This window comes from Aythya ferina (assembly GCF_964211825.1).
Source record: "Aythya ferina genome assembly, chromosome: 5".
NCBI classification, from domain to species: Eukaryota; Metazoa; Chordata; class Aves; order Anseriformes; family Anatidae; genus Aythya; species Aythya ferina.
The window spans coordinates 8,235,834-8,263,206 of NC_140301.1; the positions used below are offsets into that span (position 1 = coordinate 8,235,834).

Sequence of the window (27,373 nt, forward strand, 5' to 3'; positions counted from 1 at the left end):
CGTGATGATCATTATGTTACTTGGCATTCTCAATTATCAGCTGAAGTGATTGGATGCTAATTTATGCACACCTATAAAAAGGGTTTATTTTAAGCTTACAATTTACATTTTTTATGTCAGGCTTGTTTTACAGGTGAAAGAAGAGGAAGGGGGAATGGCAGGGTCTGAACCAAAGAATGGAGCAAACATATACAGGCATAATTTTTTTTCCCCCTTTCTCATACTTACCTTCATCTCATCTCTCCTGACCATTCACTTAGCCTGCAGTATTTGGTAGTTTATACACATATGTTAATGCTTCTGACAATACTTTTTAGATAATTGTACTAGTACATGTGTACTAGTGCTATCTAGAAAAATGATATAGCTTGATCTAAAATTCTTTATTTAAAATAGTTTTAAGTCAGCCCGACAGCTTGCTTAACTAAAAAATAACTAATTAAACAGCCAACCCTCTGTGTCCTGCAGTATCAGCTGATTGGGAAAGATGGTCTTAATTCAGGTTAGAAACCATCTTGTAAAGACATTTCAAAGTTTAAAAAAAAATAAATTACTTTTTTCAGTATAATAATACATAACACACAGAAGAAAACAGGGCCTGTAAAAGTTCTTCTGGAGTATGGTAGATTTGTGAGTAGCTGTGTGGGCTGGAAGGTTACCTGCTGAGATTAAGATTTTGTTCAGCTTCTTTCATATGTATGTTTGAGACAGAGAGCTTGCATTCTGCAGGCACCCAATGATTTCAGTGTGTAGGCATCTTTTCAAAATCTGTTGGGACAGATTACATTTATGTGTGCTGGCAAAATGTAGTGCAGTTTCCCCCTCCCCGCCCTCTGTGGTTTCCAAAATTCATAATGGTGATTAGTTCCCCTTTTCATCCAGCTGTGTCGAGAAGTCCTTCATTTCACTGGTACACATGTGAATGTAGAATGTTTCTTATGAAATTCCAAGGGACAAGCCATCAGAGTTGATTTTAACCATGAGTGGCATATATATTGTGACCTTGTGGAAGACAACTCTTGATTATTCATCCTTATAATCTATTGATTAATAAGTGAATTTCTCCAATTTATGATCAATGGGAGATTCGGCTAGATTTCTGAAACGGCAAGTTGAGCTCCAACCAAATGCAGACTTCTACTCTCTTGTCAAAGATGTTTCCTTTGTGTTCAGCTGTGACAAACTGCTGTCAAAGCATGTTTTCAAGCAACTGGTGATGGGAAATGGAGTTGTGGTTATCAGTTTAAGTACAGCTTTTTAGATCAGTATATGTAATCCGAGTCCGAGGACAGAGATAAGTATCTTCATTTCTCTCGATTTGTGTGGTTCCCACCACCACTGCCACCTCACCCCTGAGAAGATGAATATTAAGCTGGTGTCCAGGATTTTACTTGGTCCTCAAGAGGAAGAAAAAGTCGCATTAGATACTGGAAAAATCTGTTCCAAATCTGATCTGTGCCTGGAAACTAAGACAGAATGATCAGATAAGCGTTTGACCGCTCTTAATTTTTTTCTCCTTCCCTTACAATTGCATCTCACTCTAGTAGAATAAATCTTCTGATTACCCCAAAGGAAGAGAATTTGTGGGGGGTTTGTGTGTATTTATGGCCTCCTTACCCCAATTAGTTCTGTCACAGATGTGGAACAGTGGTCGTTAACCCAGAAGATGCTCCAACCCTAAAATGAGATAAGTTGGCATGTTCAATTTATGTGCATTTCTGTATTTCCAGAGGGAAAAAAAATTCTCATTTGCTGATAAAGCTACTGGTTTTAATTTAAAAAGGGGGATCAAACCAAGAATAACAGCTGTGATTCTGGAGGCTTCAGCCTGTCAGAGGTTTCTAAGAAGTAATTGCCAGAAGACTGGGAAAACTGGCTATAAGTCATCTATCTATTTAGAAAATGTAAATTGCCAACTCAGTGTAACTACAGAAAAGAAATATCAGTCCATATTCATTACATGTTATTGCTCATGGTACATCTGAAAGCTTTCTAAAGACCTAAGAGAATTCAAGTAGTGCCTGCTAACTTACAATTTAGAAGAATTTGTATGTAGAAAATAACTTACAATACACGGGAGCATTCATGTGTATTTGCAATTGGAATGTGCGGTGGTGCATATCAACAGCCTGTAAGGAGCAGAAAATTTGAATTTAGCCTGATGGTTCTGTGAGTATTAAATGGCATTAGCTGGAGGGGAGTTGAAAACAGAGCAACAGCCCCTAGAAGAGAAAAGAGTGAGGGTGAGACATGAGTCACACCCTGGGCTCTGCTCACTTTCAGAGGAAGATCTAACTGATGTTTTCACACCTTGAGTAGGGGATTGGAAGATCTTCCATATAGTCTATAGATAACAATCAACAAAAAATATTTCCCTTCTTTCTCTTTCTTCTGACTTTGCCTGGTGAATCTGACTTGTTTGGTGGAAAAATGATGAATAGTTTATACTTTGGATAGTCAAAACTCTTCAGGGCTCCAATAGAAACATTTTTCTCCTTTGGAAATTTGAGATTAAGGCTAGTTACTGAATGAGACAAAAATACAAACAGTAATGGATGTATGAATTTCTACATCCTAGGACTCTCTGTCTTTATATATAAGTGTAACTCACATATCAGCGTGTCTTTAAAAGGGTAGGGGGAGATCATTTGTTTTTACTGGACCTTGCGGTACTGAATATATGCAAGTGAATTAATGTAAGTCTTATTTAAATTCAAATGTACTTTGTGTGTTCAAGTAATATTTGAAATTGTTCATCCATGTTGAGGGGTGAATTTTCTGTAGCATGCTATTGACATTTGAATACAAATATTCTAGCAACGTCTATTTTCAGATGAAGCTCTAAAAGTGTTCAAACCACTGGAGAGCTGCAGTTAACTGGAGGCAGAGTTTGTTTAAACCACATTTTGACAGGAACAATTGTTCAGGGAGAATATTTTCTGTTTTATTTTGTTCTGCTCTACAGCTAGCTTTTTTTTTGGTTTGTTTAAAAGGAAAAAGTTGAAAGTGTTCTGATGATCTTCATTTTATGTGCTTAGAAATTTACGGTACATAATTTCATGAATAATGAGGTGATAGGTTTATTTATGGATTTTAAATCCTGTTCTCCATAAAATTTCAGAAAAATGTCACCAGTCATAAGTATAAAGTAATCTCGTAAAGCAATCATGTACGTTAGTTTTTAGCTACTAAAATACACCCATATCTAGCAGAATGAAAAATAAAACTGAAGACCAAAGGCTTTCAGCATATATATTTGTTTAAATCACCATAGAGAGAGATGAATCATTTTAAGGAGTGAAAATGTTTTATATAAAAGCTAATTTTATATAAATCAATAAAATTATTGATAAATAAATTATTGATAAATAAATAAATTATTTAAATAAATTAAATAAATTATTGATAAATAATTTATTTAAATAAATTAAATAAATTATTGATAAATAAATAAATAAAATTATATAAAAGCTAATTTTATATAAATCAATGTATTTTAATGGTTAATTGAATCAACTTTATGGAAATAACTGAAAAGTGCAAATGTAAAAGACTAACATTGATTATTTAAATAATGACTCAAAATCTGTGATTTGCATCATTGTGATTAAAATCACTTCATCCTGAATGAAGCTGGGAATAAAGCTCTTCTCTTCTGACAGGAACAGCAGCATTGTTCAGCAATATCCTGCACATTTGTCAGGTTGTAGCTTGCTCAGGTCTCAAGAACAGCAGCACAAAGCTGGCCTCCCAGTTGCTTTTAATGAATACTGGTGGGTTTTTCCTATGTCCAAGAATTTGATCTGTAGGGTGATCCAGAGGTCAAGAACAAACAGCTCACTATCGTTCACCTCTGAGAAGCCAAGGCTTTCAAGGTTTTTTTTTTTTTTTTAGTAACTCTAGAGGAAGTGCCTTAACTTCTTTTTCAGAAGCAAAATTTTAATTGGCATAGATAATGCAACCTTAAGGAAGTGTAGACAGGTTCAGTCATCTGCTATAGAAATAATTTTTTTTGAGATTTTTTCTTTTTAGCACACTGTAAATTTTGTGGGTTTCATCAAAAGATTTTGTGTAAGTTTGAACTTATTTCTATAATAAGAAAGTTCCTTTCTTTGCTTCATTTGCAATTATATTTTAATCCGAGTGGCTCCAAGTTAGTGCGTCTCCCGTCTTCTGATCAGTGTTTTCAGACTTTGTATTTATCCTGTCAGAAAAGCATCAGATGTTGTTTTTTCTTTTCAATTATAAGTTTCGTAATGCATCATGGATTTTGCTGACAGTCTTCAAGTTCTTGAAATAGCAAGCAAATTAACAGCAGATATTGAGTGTGAGGACTGGAAAACCAATTGGCAACTCACATGATAGGATTCAGACATACTGATGGGCTAGAATGGATCTCATTTCTTTTATTTCATAATCTTAGCTGGCAATTAACTTGTGCCTAAAAAAAAGGAGGAACAGAAATTGGACTACTCAGCAATAAAGTTCTTCATTGCTATTTTAGCAGCGAGGGAACCAGGAGGAGACTGGAAAAGAAAATTGGTGATGTACCAGTTTTTGTATGAGTTCCAGCATTTATTCAGGAGAAGTCGGCAACCGAGCAAAATATTGGCAAAACCTGAAGTCCTCTGGTCCTCTGTCTGTGTGTTAAACAAACACGCCACCACTGTAGCATGCTTGTGTTTAAGGTGCAGGCTTCTGTTTCGTTTTTCTTGGCATCTGTCCTTCAAGCCTCTCATTTTAAGTTCGAAGAATGTGTTCCCCCAGGTCCAGGAGTGCAGCGGTTTGTTTACATTCTTTGCCTTGTTGGGAATGTTGCTGATTTTTCCTCAGTCTGCTTGATATCAGATTTACTTGAAGTTGAATTTTTTTTTTTGTTTACTTTTTAAAAGTTTTTTCTTTAAAGAAATAATGGAATGTTTGTAATTTGAAATATATTATCTCGTAAGTGATTTTTAATACTCCAGTGCTATCCTGTCCTAGCGAACTAGGACATTATCCCATCTGCATCCCATTGTTGGGACAAGTCATAAAGTCATAACTTTTCATTCAGCCTCAACTTAAACATGAATTTACTAGTACACATGAACTGCATCTATTTGTGGGTGGAAGTCTAGGCACTTAAACAGGCAAAAATGGTGATTCTCCTAACTCTTTTGCATTTTTCCTGGTGTGGAAGCAGGGATTTGAACTCCTTCAGAGCACTCCCAAACAAATGATTGAGGTAATAATGTGCTGTATGGCTCTAATTCCTACACCATTTTCCTGGAGTTAAGTAGGTGCTACACAAAAAAAGCAAAGAGCCACAATGAGCATCACCTGTGCTGCTCAGGGGTTACTTAATTCTGGTGGTCTCCTATTCACAGATTAAAATAAGGTTTGCTCAACAGCAAACAGCAAACCGTGGGAGGAGAAACTCTAAAGAATGGGAGCTGGGGAAAGAGGAGGGAAGGGGAGAGTTAACCCTAATGTGTGGTTACTTTGTTCCTCGTGAGGCGAGGCTCAGCACCACATGTTGATTACTAAAATAAATTCTCCTGGGTGGCTTCTGCGCACTTCATGACTTTTACATTTTGATTTTCTTCCTGTATGTGTGCCATACCTCTGTGGTGCGTGAGTACAGAGGGGAAGACGGATAAAATTGAAAATACCGACCTGTTAAGGCTGACTGAAAGATTATCTGACTTGAGGACAGCCACCTTCTCAATAGGAGACTGGAAAAGTAAGAGGGTGTCTCGGGCTGTGTCTGGATTACATCAGACCAGAGTTTACATCCCGGTTTCCACACTGGATGGTGTGCTTCAGGTCCCATTACTTTCTTGCCTTCATTGCCCCTGTGTGGTGTACCCTAAACACGAGGAAGTGGAGAGCAGCAGAGTGCTTTGAGTGAGAGGCAGAGAGGCTGACGGAGGACTTGGGGGCAGAGTGAGCTGGTGAGCCTGAGAAACCAGGACCCCAAAAAAAAAGAGAGAGGCCCATTGAGTCTGATGTGCGTGGAAGCACATATATTTTCAGCAGGATATTCAGATTCAAACAGCTTCTGGTGGGGAGTTTAGTCAGTAATGCTGCTGCTTTAAAAGCACTGGATGAGTGAATCTTTGCTAAGTCAGGAGTTGTGACCCTGAGTTAGAAGAGACATACGGGGGTCAGTACCTTCGTAGTTAGTGGTTAAATATGAATATTTATCATTATTTAACCAATTTATACGTACATATTATAAATATATTGATTGGTTAAATAATTGTTTGTATAAAATTGAAATTATGTATGTAAATAAAGGGTAGGAAATCTGCTGAATTAAGTTGTAATGGAAATACAGAGGACACATTCAAGTGCATTTTAAAGATTATTTGAAATGAATGAGTTTGAGGGGTGGACAGAAGGTCTTGCAGGTCTTGCCCTGCATTGTCCTGCACACTGTCTCAAGGAGGGATCAGGTATGTGAAATGGTTAAGTGTAGTCTCGCTTCATAGTTCATCTATTCTGGAGCAATACGAGGAAAGTGTGTAGAAGAATGTACGTTGCTTCATATGGAGGCGATGATGAGACTCACGTGATGTGATAGTGATAAAATGAAATAGAAGAGAAACTAAGTTTGAAAAATAGCGTTGTGGATTTAATAAAAATAAGTCATGTAGCGAGTGACTGGATTTTGTTAGCTCCCAATGAAGGGTAAGATTTCTCATGACTATCTTGAAGATGATTTGGGTCATATTTATCTAATACTTATTGATCAGAATGCTAACTTCAACCAGTTTAAAATATTTAATGGAATTCACAGAGGCTATGAAATAAAGCAGAAATTGCACGAGCCCTCCAAATAAGAGAACACTGATTGTGAATCTGAGCGTGGATATAAAGGTCAGGAGTGACAACTACATTCATCAGATTTTCATGAGAGTCCTTTCAGTAGAATAGATTTGGCATCTAATCACAAGTGGTCAAGACTCATGGATTTAGTTGGAAATCAATGAGACCACTGGGTATTTATCACCTCTAAAATGTTTAGGTGCTTGTCAGTTTTTTGGCTTGTGTCTATCTAAGGTAGGGGAGTTGCTGGCATTTTGGACTCTACTAGTTAAGCATTAAAATCTTTGTAAGGCTGAGAACTATTTGTATTTGTGCACGTGGAAAAGGCTGAAGTGGTGTTACAAGCAGGAAGGTGACGACAACGTATCACCATGCCTTGATGGAAGTGGCTGAGTAGCATCCTCCCCTGTGTGTCTCCAGGAGGCCTTGCCATGGTGTGGTGCTTGCTGCCTCCTCAGTTAGCTCTGGGTTATCCACAAGTGCCTCACCTGAGGTAGCTCCAGCAGATGGGCTGGACCTGCTCGTCACAAGGATGAGCTGCTTTGCATGCTGTAACCATGCACAAACAGGGGCACCATTGTACAGCCTGGGTGCACAGCATGCTGGGGCAAAAAGGAATGGGAGCTAGCAGCTAGAAACTCCATTCATTCTTGTTTCCTCCTCTTCTAGCGTTTTGGGTAAAGCCACCTCTGTGAGCAAACCTGCAGCCTTTCATGCATGTGCTTCGCTGGTGGCCTGACATCCTGATATGCACGTCATGTTTGGGAACCTTGTGCCTACATCTACATTGTCAAAGGAAACAATACTTCCTCGAAAATGAGCCAGTAGTGATGTGAAATCACCTGCCAAGTGTGTCATAATGTCCTTTGCCCTTTATTTTGCAAGTAATGTTCTGAGTACTTGAGTATTGTATCTGTGCACCTGCCAACCTGGCTATCCTCTGCTTCCGGAGAGCCTTCCATTTTGGTGTTCCAGCAGCGTTTTCTGGATGGGTAGGACTGACAGAAAGTTGTGTGCTGCAGTTCCTCAGAAAGCCTCCTTGTTTCTGTACACACGAAAATCCGTGTATCTTAACTGACAGAGGCTGCTATTTGTGCTGTTGCCCTGGTGAGAAAGGCTTTAGGTTTGTACCCTGCAAATACACTTATGGCTTGTGTATTGCCTCAGACTTCATGTAAAAAAGCTTTATGTAAGAAGGAAGGAGGAATCTTTCAGTCTGCTTTTCTTGGCACAGATTTTAATGCATCTTGTTTCCCAAACTGGGAATGTAATAAAAAGAAACCACAAGAAAGGTGTTCTCTTTAACACCTCTCTTGGTGTTCCATCTGGGCTGCTTAGGGCACTTCCATGTTCTGCATAGCAGGAAATCGTAGGAAAAAGGCAAACTGAGCATTAACCTGAAAGCTGCAGTCCTAAAGTGTTTCCCTTTTTAATAGGGAATGCCCCGATACACCGTAATCCAGGACTCAGTGCATCTGAATTTTTTTTTTTTCCAGTGTTTAAAAAGCTTGTCTCCTTCTGCTTGTGAATAAAACTTAGGTTTTGTATTTGCTGAGAAATGTGGAAAGTACCACTTTAAGGAAGAATGTCATCCGTTGCCTGACCTGAAGATCCTTTTTAATTAACTCCTGGATTTATAAGGTTCAGGAATGATATTGCTCGTGTTCATGTGCACATAGCTTTTGGGAAGAGGCTGAGCTTTTGGGAAGGCTTAGAAAATGTGGAAATAAGTATGAATCACTCTAGTAGAGTTCAGTGTATTGTTTAATCTTCCTGTATTTGAAGACATACTTTGAAACATAAAGGATGAAATCTGTCCTCTCTGTGGTTAAAAGGACTTGGGTCATTCAGGGTTTTGGACAGCAGCTTCCACGTGTTTCATGAAGTTCACAGTGCAAAGTGGTACCTGGAGCTCTGAAGCAGGCATTTGGTGTTACCATTATCATCACTGAATTTTATCTGAGCCAATCCAATGGAATATTTTGAAAAGCAGAGAAACTGTTTTCCTCGGAGGTGTGGAAGTCTTTTCCATAATTTTCTGTCTGGTATTTATACAGCTGCTATGTACAGTTAATGCATAACTTCTAATTCTTGTTTTATGGTAGCATTAGTTATCTTGCATCTCCTTTCAGAGAGGTTTATTTGTAGGACTTTTCTCTTGAGTTCATTTCCTTCACGAGGTGGAATCCTGCTCAGGGCCAGCAAAATCTGCTGGCCAGAACAGCGCAGCAGGAGCCGCTCGCCTCCTTGCAGGGTCTGAGCATCTGCTGCCATGCTGCAGTGGCAGCAGCGCTTGAGTCCCACTGTATGCCCACGTGGGATTTGCTGAGCTGTGTGTATGTGACTGAAAAGTGTACCTCCTGCAAGCTTGGTAATCACCTAATCTCAACAGCGATTTAAGGGGGAAGAAAATATGCTTAGCTTGGGAGCAAGGTTTTGCTTTGATTTCGTAAAGTTTGGAGTTAAAATAGAGGTAAGACATTCAGAGACGCGTAGGCAGATTGTCCATCTGGACGTGAGCTGCTTTAGCACAGAAGACTGAGACCTCGTGGTAAGGATGTGCTGTTAGCTGATAATTACTAGCAGTCAAACTGCCCAGAGTGTACACCTTTGCTTATTTATATTCCAGTCCTGTAACCTTCCCTATTCTCTCGTGCCTTTGTTCTATTAATCTACAAAACAGAGCTCGACTTGTGATTAGTCCTTAGAGGTTGTTTCTATTAATCAGGCTGCAAAGCAGGTCTACTTGGATGTTCTGTTGCAAGTGCTTAATGTGCTTTCCTCATCAGCCCGCAGCGCAGAGCTGCCGGGCTTGTCTTAAATGGCAATGAAATCAGCGATGTGTCTGTTGCACTTTCTTTGTTTTTACATCTTGATTGTGTTGCTGTGGGACGGGGAAAGCAGAAAGAGGAAAATAATTGCAGTCCTATAGAAAATTGCTCAAGTTGGTGACATTTGTGGCTGCGTGTTGCTAGAGAGGTGAGCGGCAGCTGCAGGAAGGAGCCTGGCACAGCGGAAGGGCTTGCTGGGTGCCTATTGAATGAGAAGAACCTCACATCTTTAAAGGTGAGAACTGGAATTTCAGCTGTGATTACAGAAGGAAGGCTGTGTTTTCAACTCCATTTACAGAGTATTAAAGATACTTCTAGCCCCCTAATATTCAGAGTCATTTAAAATAGCCTGTGTTTTTCTGGAGGAGGTAGAAGGCCAGACAGATTTATGCTGATATTAAAAAAAATATATATATATATAAAAATAAAAAATAAAACCTAAAACCGCACACATAAAAAAAGAAAAAACAAAACACCAAGGAACTGACGGAATATAAATGGTAAGCTGAACTGATCTGTAACACTTCCATTATTAGAACTTACTGTAAAATTTGAACAATAAACAGTATATGTGGTGAGAAACTAGTTTCATTATATAAGATATTACTAACTATAAAAGCTTAATGATTTATGATTCCAATTAAATGTACTATTTCCTCCCTGTAGGAGGAAAGTATCTATTTTCAAAATGTATTGGAAGAAACAAAACAGACCCCTAGTTATTTTTTTCTGTTTTGTCCCTTTGGTTTGATTCTTTTTTTTTTTTTTTTTTTTTGAAGTTTCCATTATGTTTATTACATATTTTCATGTCAGATCAAGAATGTCTGTCACTGAACTAAGAGCTTGGGTTGTTGGCTGGAAAATAACCCGGCAGTGAGGCAGTAGGGTTTGTCTCGACTGCAGTGCTGCTCTCTCACCGTATGCGTGTCCTTTTTTTATTGTTATTTCCACAGCACATGCCTCAGTTTCACTAGCACGCGAGCTTAAATCACCACCCTTTGCAAAACTGGACCAGTCTCAACTTCCAGTGAAGTACGTACCTGAATTCTTGTTGGCTGTGATAAGACCCAGCTCCGTTATCGCTTCTTGCCGTGATTTAACTGCTAATTTAAAAGGCTTTGTGCTGCCTCACCCCCCCGAAACAAACTGCTTCATTAGGCTATGTTTTGTCCGGTTTGACCTTTCGTGGCCTAACGAACAGCGTTAAGTGCCAGCGTTCTGCCTCCCTCCCTGCTCTGACACTGTGCAGATGTAATTCTTTCGGTTGTGTCTTATCGCTGACATGATCCTGGCATGAATAGCCGCACGAGCAGCTTACGTGCACCCCAGTAACCCGTTTCACAGCAATTAAGGCAAACGGGTCCCCAAATGCATCAGGCTTTGCAAATCCATCGCACCCGTTGCTTATTTTCTTGCGTGAGTTGAGGAGGGGCTGCTGGGATTCGAGGTTACCTTGCTCTTTTCCCTGTGGCAGACCTGCAGCATTACAGCAGGCTCACCGTTTGAAGGTGCCATATAATAAAGCCATTTTTCACAGGCTCGCAGAGCAGTGATAACAGTCATTTAAACAACCAAATTAGTAATAGTTTATATCGCGGAAGGTGTTTTTCTTCCTAAGTCTTGCCCTTTTGGGCAAGGCTCTCTAAAAGCCACCATTGTGAAGTATCACCTATGTTATTCTTATTAGGGATTCAGAAGAAATAGAGCCCATAGTATGGTTTTCTATAGTCCCTTTTTGGTCATTTCATTTTCACCATCTCTTTCTACATTTTTTTTTTCCTTATCATTTCCCAGTTATCAGAGAAACCGCTCTTCCTGCATTGATTCATTTCGACTGGAGTCTGGAAGGCACAGAGAATCAAATTAACTAATATTTTACTTTTGCATGTGATTAATGCTAATGCTTACAAAGAAGAAAATACTTTCCTGTGATTTAATTTTCATTCTCCGGTTGATTCCCAGTGATTTAATTTTGCAGAGGGTTGTCTCTCTGCTTATTGTCTCTTATGGAATCATTGAAGCTAGAGATGGAAAAGACCTACTGAGTCATTCTGCCATTGCGGGGTTGTCTCCTGCACTATAGTTTTGAATGTTTTGCTCAATTTTGATGAATAAAAAAGGGTGTTCTAGTTAACTCCTTTCAAAATTGTTCCTTAGTTTGGTAGGTGTTACTAACGGTAATTGATACTCCACTTAAATCTTCCTATATTCATTTAATTTCTTTAAAAAATCCAAGTTGTACCATATTTGATGAGCCTAAAGGTTTCTTTTCCTTTCCTGATGTATATATTCCTGTGCCTTTCAGCTCCTGTCTCTATTATATTATGTATTCAGTCTTTGTAATCCTTCCAGGTTTACCTCTTTTGCTCTTTCTTATTTTTTTTTATATACATATTTCCCAGATATTATTTTGATTTAAATCTTCACAAGAGGCTGCGAAGCAAAAAGCCAGTGTTTTGCATGGATGTCACTAACATAATGTATGTTGAGTGGAGACACTTGGCTAGTTGAAATACTGATTTAGTATGGCAACTCTATGTTTATTGCTTCTGCAGGAAGCCTGGACTTGCACCGCATTGTCTCTTTGATGTCTTGCGATACATCCATGTGTGTAGCCTGCATCATTTTATTCTTTTTCCCCCGTTCATGTTGCGAGCTCATGCATAATGCGCTGTCAAGTGCTGCCCTAAGGTCTTTTGTTTTAGCTTAACGGTTTTCAGGTTGCTTCCCCTCCCTGATTATTTACATTTTTAAATTCTTCTCCAATGTATTAGGCTGCATTTTTTCAGAAGGGATCCCGTTTTTTTTACTTCTGCATTCCTAACCTCCTTTTGCATAATTTCTTTCCCTACTGCCGTGTTTATAACACCTCTCGCTGTATTGAAATCTGTGAATTTAATTAATGTGCTGTTTACCCGTTCTTCCAGATCATTAATAAAGATGTTAAATAAAACTGATCCTAATACCAGTCCCTGTAGCAATCCACTAGCACCTCCCTCGTGCTGCTGCAATCTATTTGTTTATAGCCCTTTAGCCACTGTTCCTCCGAGTGGTACTCCTACCAGGCAAGCCAATTTTAGGGCTTTTAAAAAAAGACTGTACAGCATTTTGCTAAAGTCTAGTGTGATACAATCTACCAGGTTATTATTACATTTTAATTTAATGTAATTAATTTTTTTTATAATACCGTATTAGTACAATAGACAGAATTTTTCCACTAATACTTACTTTTCCACTAATATTTAGACAGAATTTTTCCACTAATATTTATTTTTCCACTAAAATTTAGACAGAATTTTTCCACTAATATTTAGATATTTGAACTACCTTTTGTTTGTCGGCAGTCATTGTGGTCAGAGCTTTGTTACTTTGTAATGACAGGTATCTTTGTTTGAATTTTCATTCTTCTGTTTCTAAAAGCAACAGCAAACTCCCGACTTAATTTTCAGTGCGCACTTTTACCCTTGTGAAACTTGTAGGATTTATGTACTTGCTTAAGTTTAACACGGACTTGAGCGCTTTCTTGTTGTGCGGGTTGGGGGAATCACTTGGTTAGTAGCCCATTTGAATTAATATTCCATTCAAATTCTAAGTTGCAATAGGAAAAATCTTTTGCTTTATTTTTTTTTCCACATTTGCATTGTGTGCACCTATATGAACTTGAATAGCAAGTTGTGCTATCAGCAGTTGAATCAAAACAATCTTGGGAAAGTTCAGTTTCTTTTATGTATGTTAGGCTTTATTTTACAAGCTCGGTGCAAAAATTGATTTTTACATTATAAAGTGCAGTGTGGAGAGTGTATTTGTCACAGCTTGGTTGGAATGGCATGCTGTTCAAATCATAACCGAATCATAATAACTGGGAGAAGAAAAGGTATTAAAATATGGGTCACAGCCCTGATTTACGACTGTGCTAATCCAGAACTATGGTAACATAAAACCAGAGCACTTGTTGTTACGTTCTGGTTGGTAAGGGCTGGGGAGCAGCGCAGTCTAAACAAAGAAATCACACTCGTCGGGCGTGTTGCTCATAAATCACCCGAGTCCCTGAGCCAGGGCTTGGTACTTCTCCCTGCTGAAGGGAGCGACTTCTCCAGTGACACTAAGCAGGAAGGTGCTGTATTAAATGACCTCAGGCACGGGGGTTTTGATGTCACCCTGCAAGCATTTAAATCCCAGAGAAACTGGGGAAGGGAAGGGAGGCTGGGGCACAGTGTGATCTCAGCCCCAGTTCCGCAACTGGTAATGCTGGGTCTGAGATCTGCCGTACGACCCCTTAATGCAGGCTTCGGCCGAGTTAGACACATTTCTCATTCAGTATCCAGAGTACAAAAAGGGAGTCTGCGCTGACTGCAGCAGGGCAGAGCTACTCCTTTGGGTGCATTCAGCATTTTGAACTGGGTGAATGCTTTGCAGCTTGTCGCTGCAGTGCTTTGTTCTGGAGTTTGTTTGGGGTTTTGATCTAGTTTTGGTTTAGTACTGGGTACCCTGAAATGGGATTCACTGTTGTGTTGAACCACGGTTCCAGGAAGAGGGAGTAGTTCAGGAAGATCTGCTAATAACGAAGAGCAAGAAACGGAGTGGCAGGTCTGGTGTCCACGTTTGTACTCTAAACGTAAGGGTGTTTCATTTAAACTGAAGTGCTTCATGAATAAAGCAGGCATTTGGAATTGGACATGATATATTTTTAAACAGTGTTGTTTGTCTGGCTTACGTTTTTAGTGGGTTGAGTGCTTGAGGAGAAATCCATTAGGAAGTTAGTGTACCCTCATCAGAAATCCACGTGATTTGCTCTTATGTGTGCATCTGAAAGCCAGTTGCACCTCGGTCACCTGCAATGAAACAATTTTAATTCAGAGTTTTCAGAAAGCTAAGTGGGTAAGAGGGAAACATGGTTGGTGCTCCTTAGCAGAGCACAGGGGGTTGTGCTGCAACATGTGCATGTCAGAAATGCCTGCGTCTTTGAAATTACTTGGTAGCACAATTACAATCCATTCAAAAGAACGCATCTTCGAGTATGTATCACACTGATCTATATTAATGGTTGTAAAATAATCGGTGGAACCAAATCTTTCCATTTTGTTTGTAGCACTGCAGACTGGCAGGCAGCTGCTATGTATGCTAACCATGCTTTCAGCTAAAGAGCCACTTTATGCCAGAAGGACTGAGCATATGGGGAAGGAAACGGAGTGGGAGTCCCAGCTCTGCCGCTGCCTGGCTTCTCGAGGAGCAGGAAGTAACTTGTGTCTTTGCCTTCATTTCTTTATCTGCAAAACGAAGCTCGTGATAGTTACATGTGCACCTCTGCTTGCTGTTTGGGCAGTAGTTTCTCCACACAAAGTACTGCCAAGTGCCAAGTATTACTATTAGGTATTTTTAGCAAGGTGATCCGGGAAGGTATCGAACAGATTCAAGCTTACTTTCATGAGTGATTTCAAAGAATCCAGTGGGACTGTTTGCCTGCCTGAAGTTTGTGTACTCGCTTAAGTACTTTGCTGGATTGTGCCACTGGAAAGCTAAGTAGGTGTCTATATTTTTGCAGGATAAGAAAGGACATATCAGAGCTACTGTTGGAGTGGTATAGATAGCAGTGGTACTTGGAGTGGGAGCTGATAATGTGTCCTTTCAGGACACTTGAAGCCCTCTTCTGCAAAAAGAGGAAGGTTAATAAAAACTGGGCACTGAGTTTGCTTCCTGACGTTTTTGTTTGGGCTGGTAAATGCACGTAAATGCATCACTCAGCACTAACCAGTTTGTTGAGAAAGAATAAAAGAATACAGACAGAGCTCAATCTGTACTGCAGTGCAGTGGGGTGAGTGAAAGCTGGAAACACGGTGCCCCCACTGTCCAAACCAGTAGCGAGCGGCTGGGCTCGTCCTCTTAGTGCATCTCCACAGTGCCCTTCCTAAAAAGATGTGGCCACCGTGCTGGGCAGGGACCCGCAGCCGTCACCAGTGAGGTACAGCAAGGACGTGGGCTGCCCTCTCAAGGAGCTCATCCCCTCTTCTTGTAGCTGACCCCACTGGGAGAAAAGCAAGAAGCTGGCTCTGTTTTAATTCCCTGGAGCAAAGCCTGTACCCAAAGGCCTGCTGAGAACTTCTCCCAGGGAGTTCCTGAGTGGCCAAAACCTGCAGCAGCCCCAGCCTCCAACTCCAAGCCCGAGCCACTTGTTTGGAGCTCTCAGGGTGTTGCTTGTTTTTCCCATGGACCCACCTTGGCTCTGAGGTCTTGCAGAGGGGTTTGGGCTTCAGAGGGCTTTAGACCTTTCAGACTTGGGGCTCACACATGAGCACCTGTGGGAAGAAACGCACCTTTGTAATTCCCAGCTCCTATGAATATTGGTTCCTGCCTACGGATACCACCTCCCGCTCTGCGTTTCAAATCAAAGTAGGAGAGTCAGGCTGCTCTGAAAGGCACTTCCCAGGTATTTGAGAAAAGAAAGCTGCAATCCGGGCAGTGAAAACCGACACTTCTCCATACCTTCTATCAAAAGCTGTGTTGAAATGTAGGGCCTGTTATTGTATATTTATTCAGGCATCAATCACAATCAAGCCTCCTGCTAGTTCATCTGTAAGGGCATTGTAAGCCTATTTTTATCAGTTGCTTCCTGTACAACAGCCAGTTAAAATAGCAGGAGTAGGGGGCAGAAATATCTTAATGGATTCGGTTCCCAGAGATATCGGTGACCAGAGGAAGAGTTTGGCCGAAATTTCTTCCTGAGCTGATAAGGTGGATAAACAGCAGCAAGGTGCAGAAAGAGGGCATGCTGCGGGGAGCACGGCGATGGGTGGCACCGCGAGGGAGCTGAGGAAAGATTCGGCAGACAGCGTTCCTCAGGGGAAAGCCTCGGGAGCAGGGGGAAGCGTAGCCCTGCCATTCACCCAGTTACCTGCTTGGAAAAGAGAGTGCTTGATTGTGTTTTTCAAAATGGCTTGGTTTCAGTTGCAGGGATATTTCTAATCAGCTTTAATCTGGTTTTGCTTTTGTGCTATTTAAAATACGGGTGGTTTTTTTATTGGAAGAAAGCTCGAGTTTTGCTGATTAACAATATTTCTTTAGTGGTAACATCAGAAGTTATGCTGCTTGTTCTTATTTAAATAACAGCATAGCTTGCTATATGTTGGTCTATGTTAGTCACTACTTTTTTTTTCTTTACATTTTAGTCTATGCATTTTAATTTTTTCTGGATATACCATGGTAAATTAGGTTTTTTAAACTTTTTTTTTTGTCGTTACTTCAAGCAGTCTTTGGATGCAAATTAGAATTAATTTATGAATAAACACAATGTTTAAATTGTTTTGCTTGAACAAAACCACCTTACAACTGTTAAATACCTAAAGTAAGTTCATTTCAGCAGTTTTTTTGTCTCGTTAGACAAAGTATTACTTTTGTCTCAGCTTCTAAACTGAGCTATTGTTCCTGGTCAAGCTAGTCTTTCAAGATCGCAGAGATAATGGACATAGTCCTCCATTCTTAGATTTTATTCATAAATTGCAGGTGGCACCTTTGCTTTTCCAATTCCCAGTCTATTTTTTTCATTTTAATTAAACATTAATGTGAACTACTTGTATAGGCTAAAATTAAAAATAATTCTCTTTGCGCCAAAAGCAGAGACTAATCCTATGAAAACCTTTCTCAGCAAACTGTGGTTCTGAGAGCTTGTGCGGGGACCTCTGCCAGTTCAGTGGTTTGACTTTTAACTTCAGAGGCAATTAAACAATGCTTACTTACTAAGTTAATAATGATTTTAATGTATTGTTGGAAGTGTAGATAGTCATGGACTGAGGGTAAATGTTAAAAATAATTAGCTGTCCAAAACAGTAATAATGTATTTAATATAAACTACAATTCATTATGTAAAAAATCGGAAGAAAAATCCATATTAATTAAATCAGAGATAGAACTTTGTCTCAATGCCACCATTTGGTGTTGTGAATCTTAACATTTTTCCTGCATGTCTGTGATAAAATTGCAGCAGAGAACCGAGTATGACTTGTGTGGCTTTTGCTTTTCTACTTAGTAAATTGCAACACACACACAGCTTTTATGCTAGCGATGTTGTGAGGACGGAATGGCACTTCTCTGTGTTTATATTTTTACTTGTTAATTATTCCGGTTATGTATTCCAAAATATCCTTTCCTATGGAAACGTATTTAAGATATTTTGCACAAGGAATCAACCAATCAGTAAAGTAAAAATAAAGAAATAAATAATGTGTATATATGTATTTTTTTGAGACTGAATGCCTTTTGCAGGTGATAAAGTGAAGGCACCAGCATTCTTGCATCATGAATAGTGGGGGGAAAAAAAGGTAACAATCCCAAGTCATCTCACTCTCACAGCTAGAACGGCGTACAGAGTAAGCTAAATGTCTGTATTTTTGTACTCCTGGAGTTGTTAGCTGTGTTCCACAAAGCACCCACCAAGCTGAGATGAAGTTGGTGAACCAACACGCTGCAGCTTGTGGAAAGCCCTAGTGCTCATCGCAGAGGCTGCAGAAGCTTGTGGGGACAAGTGGTGCTTTGGATGATGGGTTCAGTCCCTCGGGACAGATAGCAAGCACTGCTGGCAAGTATTCCCAGTTACCTTTTGCATGTGCTCTTGTTGCTCTTTTTAGTTTCTGTAATGGAAACTCTCGGTGTTTCTCAGCCAACCTGTCAAAAGCACTGCCCTTTCATACAGAAACATCATGCTGAATTGTGCGCTGAAAATCTAAGTTAATCCTAATTTTGTAGTACTTGACCTTACAACGTGAGTAACTGAATCTTACTGTTTGAGGAATAAACTTAGTGCAGTGTAGTTCAAGAAGAAATTCAGTGTAGTTACGATGGTCTGGGTTTTTATTTTGTTGCTATTCTTAATTTTCCTTTCAAGAAATATTAATCATTTCTGGAGGCATGGTACATAAGTTCATTAAAAGTTGGTCCAGCACAGCATTTTTTTTTCTTTTTTAATGACAAAGGTAAATGGTGGTGGGAGCAAAAGACGTTTTCCTAGTTACAGTAAGCAGTGGGGGCCAGCCAGGGTGGTAACTTAACATATCACAACTTTAATGTCCTGCCTTTGATTGTAACGATATGTTGCACCTTCTACTCTTCCTCACTGGTAACATTTCAGGGGAATGCATTTTACTTCAGCAAACACTGGCAACAAACTTGGCACATGTATCCAAACTGCTTAGTGTTGGTATTCTGTTCCAAAACCTCAACTTTCTCAGTAATGTGGTGATTCGTTAAAACAGCATTGTTTTAATGAATAAATCCATGCATTGTGGTTTCTCTGCTCTCCTTTTCAAATAAGCAGTCAGGTTGCTGAAAGTAAGCAGAGGAGCCCAGCCTACGAATGGCTGTCTTGAAAAATTTCTAACAAACATCACCCCTGACTGCATGTCAAAGATTGTACCTAAATGCTTGTGGAAATAGAGTCTTCCTGCTTCCTCACCATGTATTCAGCATTCATATATTCTCTACACATTTTTTTCTATAGGGAACTTGTACAGATGATCTGTAACATACCTGTAATTCTTCAGGTAAAATTTAGTTAGCTGTAAAGAAGATGGTGCTTCGTAAACAAGGTGTGAGCCAGAGCTGACTTCATCTTTCCATACGCTTCAGTGGGCATTTGTTCTGCTCCTTCTGATGGTATTTTCCTAGATTTCAAACATTTTTCTAGCATTATCATTATCAAAATACGTTTTGCAACAATTGCACAGTAAATTATTAGATCTAGTCCATGCATGCATAAAAACAGCAGGGAAAAATGAAATGCCTTGGCAGTAGTCACCTGGAATTAAATCCATAGGGAAACTTCTGGTTTCAGTGGGAGCTGAGGTTGCAGTCTCTGTAAATGAGCATCAAATCGAGACATCAGTCTTGTTAGGGGTTTAACAAACATATGCTTAAAGGGTAAGTGGTGAATTATAAAACGCAGAAAATGGCAAATCGTATTTACGAATGTGCATGCACAGCTCTTAAGTCAGCAGACTGACCCGAGTGGGCTTTGGACAAGGAAATGGATTGTGGTAGCTGTGCAGTATCAATACAGCAAAGAGAAATCTGTTTGCTTGTTAACCATATATTTGTACACCAAGTTGCACTGATTTTTAGTCTGCTGGTGCCAAAGGAGGCTTTTTTTGGCTATGTAGTAGCATGTGGCTTTGGTACCACGTTATAAAACACGACGCTTATTATAAATAAATCTCCTGTAGTCATTGTAATGAACTATCAAATAATTATCTCTGATAGTTACCCTGTGTGAACCGGTTTTCATAATTTAGTATCTTTAAATATGCTACAAAAGTATATCTGTTCCCATGAATAGGGTAAGTAAAAGACTCTGATAATTAAGTCATTTTCTCTTTGGGAAGAATAGAATTACCATCTAAAATATTTATGGGAAATATCTCAATGACCATATCATGTATCAAGTCCAGTTTGAAGTCACCATTTCCTATAGCTTGAGTTCAACAGAAGTTAAAATATCTTTGCATAACATGAATAGAAGTTAAAAGTGTTATTAGCCTCGATTTTATCATGAGGTTCTGTTGTCAAGGAGAAAATTCCCAAGTGTACCAAACAGAGAGAGAGGGGAAAGGGTAAAAAAAGAGCGAAAAAGAGGCACCAGATTTCCAATGAAACAAAGAATAAAGAAAATGTGAGTTCAGGGCAGGAAGGTGGAAAAGTTGAGAGAAAAACTAAGATAACTAGAAGTTTTTGTGCTGAGCTGGCAAAAAAAATGGCGTGGTTCAACCGAGAATCTGTTTGTTTTCAAAATCTATGCTGAAAGCACTCAGTCGTAAAAGTGTTTTCAGCATCTGCATTAGTTCTTTGGAAAACTTACTCGATGCCTGCTTGCATTTGTAGGCCCGACGTAGCTTCCTGCCTGTGGTCCTCTGAGCCTGATCCAAAGCTTATTGAAGCCAGTAGGATTTTTCCATTGATCTCAGTAGGCTTTAAATTATGTGCTTGATCTGAAGATCTTAGTCAGACAACAGATGAGAAAGATTTAAATGCCGCACTTGGATTTCTGCCTGATTAAGGACTGCAGATTTCCATTCCGAAGTGCAGCATCCAGGCTCAACCATATCTCCATCTTGATGCCAGCTTCGGCATCTAAATAGCTTAGAAAAATATGTTGAAGTCTCCAGGCCCGTAAGAGTTTGGCTTTTGCTTTATGGCAGCAGAAGTGTCATATTTACATTGAGCTGATACCTGCTCATTATGCAGACAGTAAGGAAAGATCAAGGAGGAAAGCCTACTCCCTCTGAAATCAGTATCGCTGGTTCCTCAGTTCTACAAAGCCAGAATTTCATGTCAAAAATCAGTTCCAAAGGCAAAACCCTTCCCATAAAAGGCATGGCCAGTTTGATACCAGAGGACCAAATATATAGGATCCTTACAGCCCCCTCTGCTTTTCAGCTGTACCATACCTTTGAAGCAAATGTGAAAATTCCTTCATAGCAGTTTTCTTAAAAACGACTACAATTTTTACCAAATAATTCTGCAAATAAACTGCTTTGGATTTTAGCTTGTGTTTGTGATGCAGTCCAATACTATTCCACTTGAGAAAGGGATCTGGGAAGGGTATAGGAAAGCACAGAATCCACGCACCGCCTTTAGAAGAACCCTGTTCAGAATGTGGGCTGAAGACTGAGAGCATTTTAAGTTAAATTGTGTGGACCTGAAAGCATCAAAGCTGAATATTTTATGTGAAGCTTGTCAAGGGCCTTTACTAAAATAGCTTAAAAGCAGTATCACAGTTGCCTTCTTATAAGCATTGCACACTTTGAAAGATGAAACATGCTGAAGGGTTTTCAGGATTGCCAGAAGTTGGTGTATATATGTTCTTTCTTTTAGGTGTCAAATTTTATATGCCGTATATATACACGCGCTCCCATGTGAACAAACACCTTTCTTACCACTATTTTCTGCAGAAGGCTTATTGCATATATTCATGATGTTCCTTAAGGTACAGTAAGTGGGGTTGTTGAGGGTGGTTTTTTTTTGCATTTAAAGGCTGAGAGTGTAAGATAAGCTAAGTTCCTCAGCTACCTAATTTAGTTAATGGGGAGAGAAAGCAGCCCCTGCATTCCATCCCACTGCTTTAAACATCAGCCTGTGGACAAGTTGAATTGCACTTTGCAAGGCTTGGCTCTGTCCGTTGCCTATAAAGGAGCCCAGCCCTGGCTTGGACCAAACATTTGACTTTCAGAAGGCTAAATTTAGCTGACAGGAACTCTAGTATTAATAGACTTGCATTCACTTTACGTAACAATAACAGCTCACATTCGTTCCTGATGCATTGTAGGAAATAAAGCTACAGCAGGGGTAAACTTACCTCCATAAGGATGTTGTGCTGCTGGTTTAGGTGGTTCACTATTAAGCTCTGAAAATACACTCCTAATATATTGTAGGCTTCACTCTCGTCATTTCACTCGTGGAAGATTCAACTCATTTGGGGCCTCAGTTGTACTACACTTGCTTAAGTAAGTAGTTGTACAGATTCCCGTCTCCTGGGGACTTACTGAAAATGCAGTGGAGAAATCTATTTTTAACCTGTCTCTATGACTCAAAAGTTCATTTCCTAATGCCTACAAGAGAGTCCATGTTGACCTCTGATGTGTTTTTTTTTTTTTACACGGAGTATTGCCATAGTTGAAATGATTTCTTGTGAGGATGAAGCCAGATGAAGGCTGAAAAACCTCTTGTATCAGAGAATGGATAGCAGCAGAGCCTTATAAAGAGGGTGAAATGTGAAGTTTTAAAGTGGATGTTGCTAATAGAAATGCACCTTTTCATATCTTCTGTGCTCTCAGAAGGAAAGCAATATAAAAGAGCAGAACAGTGAGAGATGACTTATTGAAAAATAGATCATGGGTGAAATTTTGAACACTGACTTCAATGAGAGACCAGCATTTCACACATGTTGATACAGCTGTTGGATGTTTCTAGATGGAGGTTGCTGCATACAAATGCTCACTGCTCCTTTTTCTCTTTTTTTTTTCTTCTTTTTCTTTCTGATATTGCTCAGAAAGAGTCATTGCCATGCGTGGCAAGTCTTTTGATCTCACTGAGGTAAACAGGAGTGTTGTTCAGAGCGTTACTCACCTGGAAGAGAGGGTAAGCAACATTTAGGTGTTCCTTGGTAACGTAACCCCATCTATTTTTCTTTTAGTGGTTAGCAGCTCTATGACAGGGACAAGCCTGAAGAGAGAGGTTGCTTAATGAAGGTTTCATTACAACGAGAGAGAGGTCTAGGAATGAGAAACCCAAGTTCAGAGTTTGATCTTGAAGTCATCCTTGAAACAATTCAGTGCAGTCAGTAGAAATACTCAGCTGAGGCGGGACAAAGGTGGGACACTGCTCAGTGTGCCATGGCCTCATCCCCACTGTCACCGAGAGGGAAGTCTCCACAGATTCTGAAAAGCCACCGAGTTGGAGGCATTCATCTCTTAAGCAATTTTTTTCTGAAGGATGTTTATTTTTTCATCAATACCATCCGGGCCTCAGTCTATTAATCCACGTAAAATATGTATTATGGCCACGTGGCTCGAGCCTTATAGTACAGGAAGTTTATTGCTCTGTGTCTCATTACCTTAGTGAGATACAGTAAAATAAATGTATAAATATATACATATATATTTGCAAGGTGTGTCCTTTAGTGCTGTTTTTAATAATGTGTGTGTATATAAATACATACGAACGTATATAAATAAATACTAACTGTATATAAATAAATACTAACGGCTGATCTATATTTCAGTCTGCATGAAGTCCCATTCCAGAATTTACCCCCGGTGCCGTTAATACCTGCCTGGGTGTGGACCAAGAAACTGGGGCAAGAGTAGGTTTTCACATTTACCAGGCATGATTCATTGGAGAAACCAGCTACGTTGCTTTCTTGTGCTTTTGCTCATCTGTCACTGTGGCAATATGTAGTGACAATTCAAACTGCTAGCATGGAAATAAGATAAAAAGTGTTTAGGACAACTGGGAAATTTCATTTAGACAGAATGTCAGACCCTAGTCTCCAGCGTAAATACTGTAGGTTTACCATGTCCAGCTTTGCGATATCATTTTATGTGAAATTAAATCAGAGGCCAGCCACCAACAGGAATGCAGTTGAGCCTGTTCAGTTTTAGTTTGCAGTGTAATTCTGTTGCTCCTGATCTCTGTTCCTAGCTAGAGCAAGTTACAATTGGTAGCAGCTTATAAAGTGTTTGGAAACCACAGTTCCTATAGAAATGTCTTTTAGTTTCTTGCATTACACTTTAGTTTGAAAAGTTTAAGTCTCTGGAAAGCTGGTTCTGCTCCTCATTGTTCTTGTGGATCAAGTTCATGCTGGCTAACAGTTATTTTGATTTGCACAGTAACCTAACACTGATATTTCGGGACAAATAGGCACCAGTGTGGCTCCTGAAAGGGTGAGTTGCATGTATTCATAAGCCATTCCATTCATTTCTCTGACATGGAAAAAAGGGCAGGGCTGCTTTCATCCTGCTGCCAACCCTTTTATCTCTAAAGAATCAAATTTCAGGAAACCTTTCTGCCTAGGCCGAAATTTCAAAGGGATCATGTAATACTTAAAAAGTTGAGCTGCTTAATTCTCATAATTTTAGGGGGAATGTTATTTTTCCCACTGACAAAACAAAGCATTCCCCCAAAACAAAACAGAAACCATTGGAGGGGAAAAAAAAAAAAGCAAAAAGCTGGTTTGGTTAGTAAAAATGTGTTCAGTATTACTTCACTTCCTACTATTCAGGACAGCGCATTGTTCAAACCGATGCAGTGTTTATACACACTGTGGTTATGACTGTAGTCGTGGCTATTGTTGAAGGATGTTACACAGACGTTTATCACAGTATGTCACTAAACCCATTGTAAAAATGTCCTAGTAGTTAAATGAGGCTTAGATTTAATGAGCCCGTAAGAAAAGACTATTTTTAAAATCATACTGTAAATAAGGTTCCTATCGCGGTGTTATTGGGATCAGCATACAGATTTTCTTTTGTTTCATAACAGCAGCAGTATCTCTGTGAAGTTAGGCAAGCAATTTTAAGCACACACTTTTACAAAGCTATTGAAGAAACAGTTACTTGGCGGTACTCAGACAACACCAGAATAGTAAATGAAGGTGTGAGATCATTAAAAAAAATAGCGTGTATATATATACAAGTACATGTCGCACACACACACGCCAGTAATAACAGTCTAGGTAATAAAATCCAAAAACTAGTAAAATACTGTGCTAATCGCAATGTAATAAGTTGTCAAAGGCAGAAAAAGAGGTTGCTCAGTTAGCACAGTTCTGAATTAGTGCTACTTTCCCCTTCAAGTGCTAATGCTGGAACAAATCTATGATTTTAAAAACACTACTGCACTTGAGAAACGTAAAAATGATGCTCATAGCCATTATTAAGATTTTACTGAACAACATAAACTTTGCTTGTAGCTGTGAAAACAGCCATTTAAATTTCTAAAAGGTAGTCATTTGGACCTCATTTTATCTTCAATTGTTTATTTTCAACCTGACATGTTTACTGTGGAGTACAGAGTTGTGCCTTATTTTGTTTAAATTAGGAAGTATGAAACTGTAAGGGGAAAATAATATAATTTTAACCATTCGAAAGGACATTGTAAACAACAGAACGTGAGGAAGTGTCATTATTATTCTCCATGTTTTTTCTGCAGTAGGAATGAACTGTTATCTCTAAAGCTGTAGTTTGATGGTAAAACATCAAGTAAGTTTTGCCACCAAAGAGGCAGTGCATGCCCTGAATAACCAGTCCTGTGCACTGTTCTACCATTCTCCTGTCCTTTATTTGTGCCGTGGAAGATTTGAGTGCTCTAAATCAAGTAACTGAAAAGGTACGCTTCTATTTATTTATTATTTATTAAGATGTGATGTGTCAGTGACCCCATCTCGGTCTCATCAGTACCAAGAGAGTGGAGCGGTGCCTGTTTGGAGAGCAGGGAAGGCTCAGGAGAAAGGCAGGTGGTTCTCCAAGTGGTTCTGCCACCCAAGTATCTTCGTACACCTCAGTGCTCAGCTCTATCAACCCTGGTCAGGATGAGTAAGCAGCTATCAGAACCAGCACCAGCTCGCCAGCTTACCGCAGAGGTTTCTCCCTAGTCTCTGTAGTGTGAGCTGTGCTAGGCCACTTGCCAGGGACAGCAGTCCACGTTGCAGATGGCACTTCTGCCCTGGGCAGCGGCTCGTGCTTTTGTGGCAACCTCCTGAGAGCTCCGGGATGGAGTGCGGTTGCCATGGAGGCTCGAGTCATGAGAACGAGGGGCCACAGAATTCCCTGCTGCAACATTTGATTCCAGTTAGAGCGCTGCTGGCTTTGAGAGGAAGATCCAGACAATGGATTATTCTCAGGGCAAATGAAAACAAGATCATTCAGGATGAGGATATTTGGATCTGTGACAGCAGCCGTAAACATAACAGCGTTCCTCTTCCACCAAGAAAGGTTTTGACTTCACCAGTTACTCGTGTGTCCCGTTGGTGTCCGAGGCTCTCCTGGGGCAGCTCACTTCCGTCCTGCTGCCACATTCTCTGCTTAAACCTTCCTGGGGGCATTACCAGGGGCATGATTCTGAGTGCTTCATCCTACGGGAGTAGATTCCTGCAGCACTCTATTTAGAAGGCCATTTAATGTTAGCTCTCTCTTCATTTGGAAATAATGGTGTTGGGGGAAAAAAAAAAATTAATTAAAATGGCTTCAGAAAGTAGTTAATTATAAAACCTACCATGGCCTGAAGTATAAAATACATTGCAGACTGAGAAATCATGTAGGGGTGCATTACTAAAATAATTAATTTAAGATTTTACATATATCACCCACACAGCAAATGCCGTGGCTGCTGCTAAAATGAGTCCAGTGCCCTTCAAAAACTGTTAGCATCTCTTGTATCTCCCACTCACTCCCTTTTAGCTGCGCTTGTTTTATTCTTTACTATGGGCATGCCATTCGTGTTAAGAGTATCCATTTTGCAAAAAGGGCTTTCGGGTAAGAAATGAAATCCTCGCCACATTTGTGTTAGCATTATTATTGTGTTTGGGGCCAGGATTAACTCACTAAGTGCACAGCCTAACACAGGCAAGGGGCGTGTGGACCTCACTGCTACCTGTGCTATGCATCCTTCATCTGCAGCAGCCTCTGCAGTGATCTGGGTCAGTGTTAGGTGTGAAACCACTCTGTGCTGAAAACCTGACACTTCTCTCGAAGGATAACCGATGTGGGGCCAGCATGCTGGCCTTATATCACCACGCGTTCCCATCCAGGCAATCCCTTAAGCTCTGCACCGTTGTACCGAGTTTAGGGCTCTTCTGCCAGTGTGGCTGTGCTTGCTTACGTATGCTGGGCTGGAGTTACACAGAGAGAAGTCTCACCTCTCAGTGCAGGAAAATAGCTGCTGGTTGTTGTTGTTTGGGGATGGAGGGAGTGTTTTTTTTTTTTTGTTTTGCTTTTCACAAAATGAGTGTGGCCTGTTGAGGTTCAAGTTTAGTGGTGCTGTCCAAGCTCCATCTCCTCTCGCTAGCTATCAATATGCTGAGATCCCTGCTGCTTGTCAGTCTAATTTCTAGTTGGTGCAGGTTCTTGACATTCAGCACTTTATCAAACATAAGCTGCTTGGCACCTATTACCACTGATCTCAGCATTGCTAATAAACAGCAACATCAAGGCCATATTTTCTGGTTCCTGTCAGACCACTGCTTTCCTGGGTGA

General features: G+C 39.9%; 1 protein-coding gene across 5 annotated transcripts in view; it reads left to right on the forward strand.

Annotated features, from left to right (window-relative positions):
• The window catches only part of MPPED2 (metallophosphoesterase domain containing 2), a 105,506-nt gene that overhangs the window by 62,439 nt on the left and 15,694 nt on the right, over positions 1-27,373 (forward strand). The gene's annotated exons all lie outside the window — the stretch shown is intronic.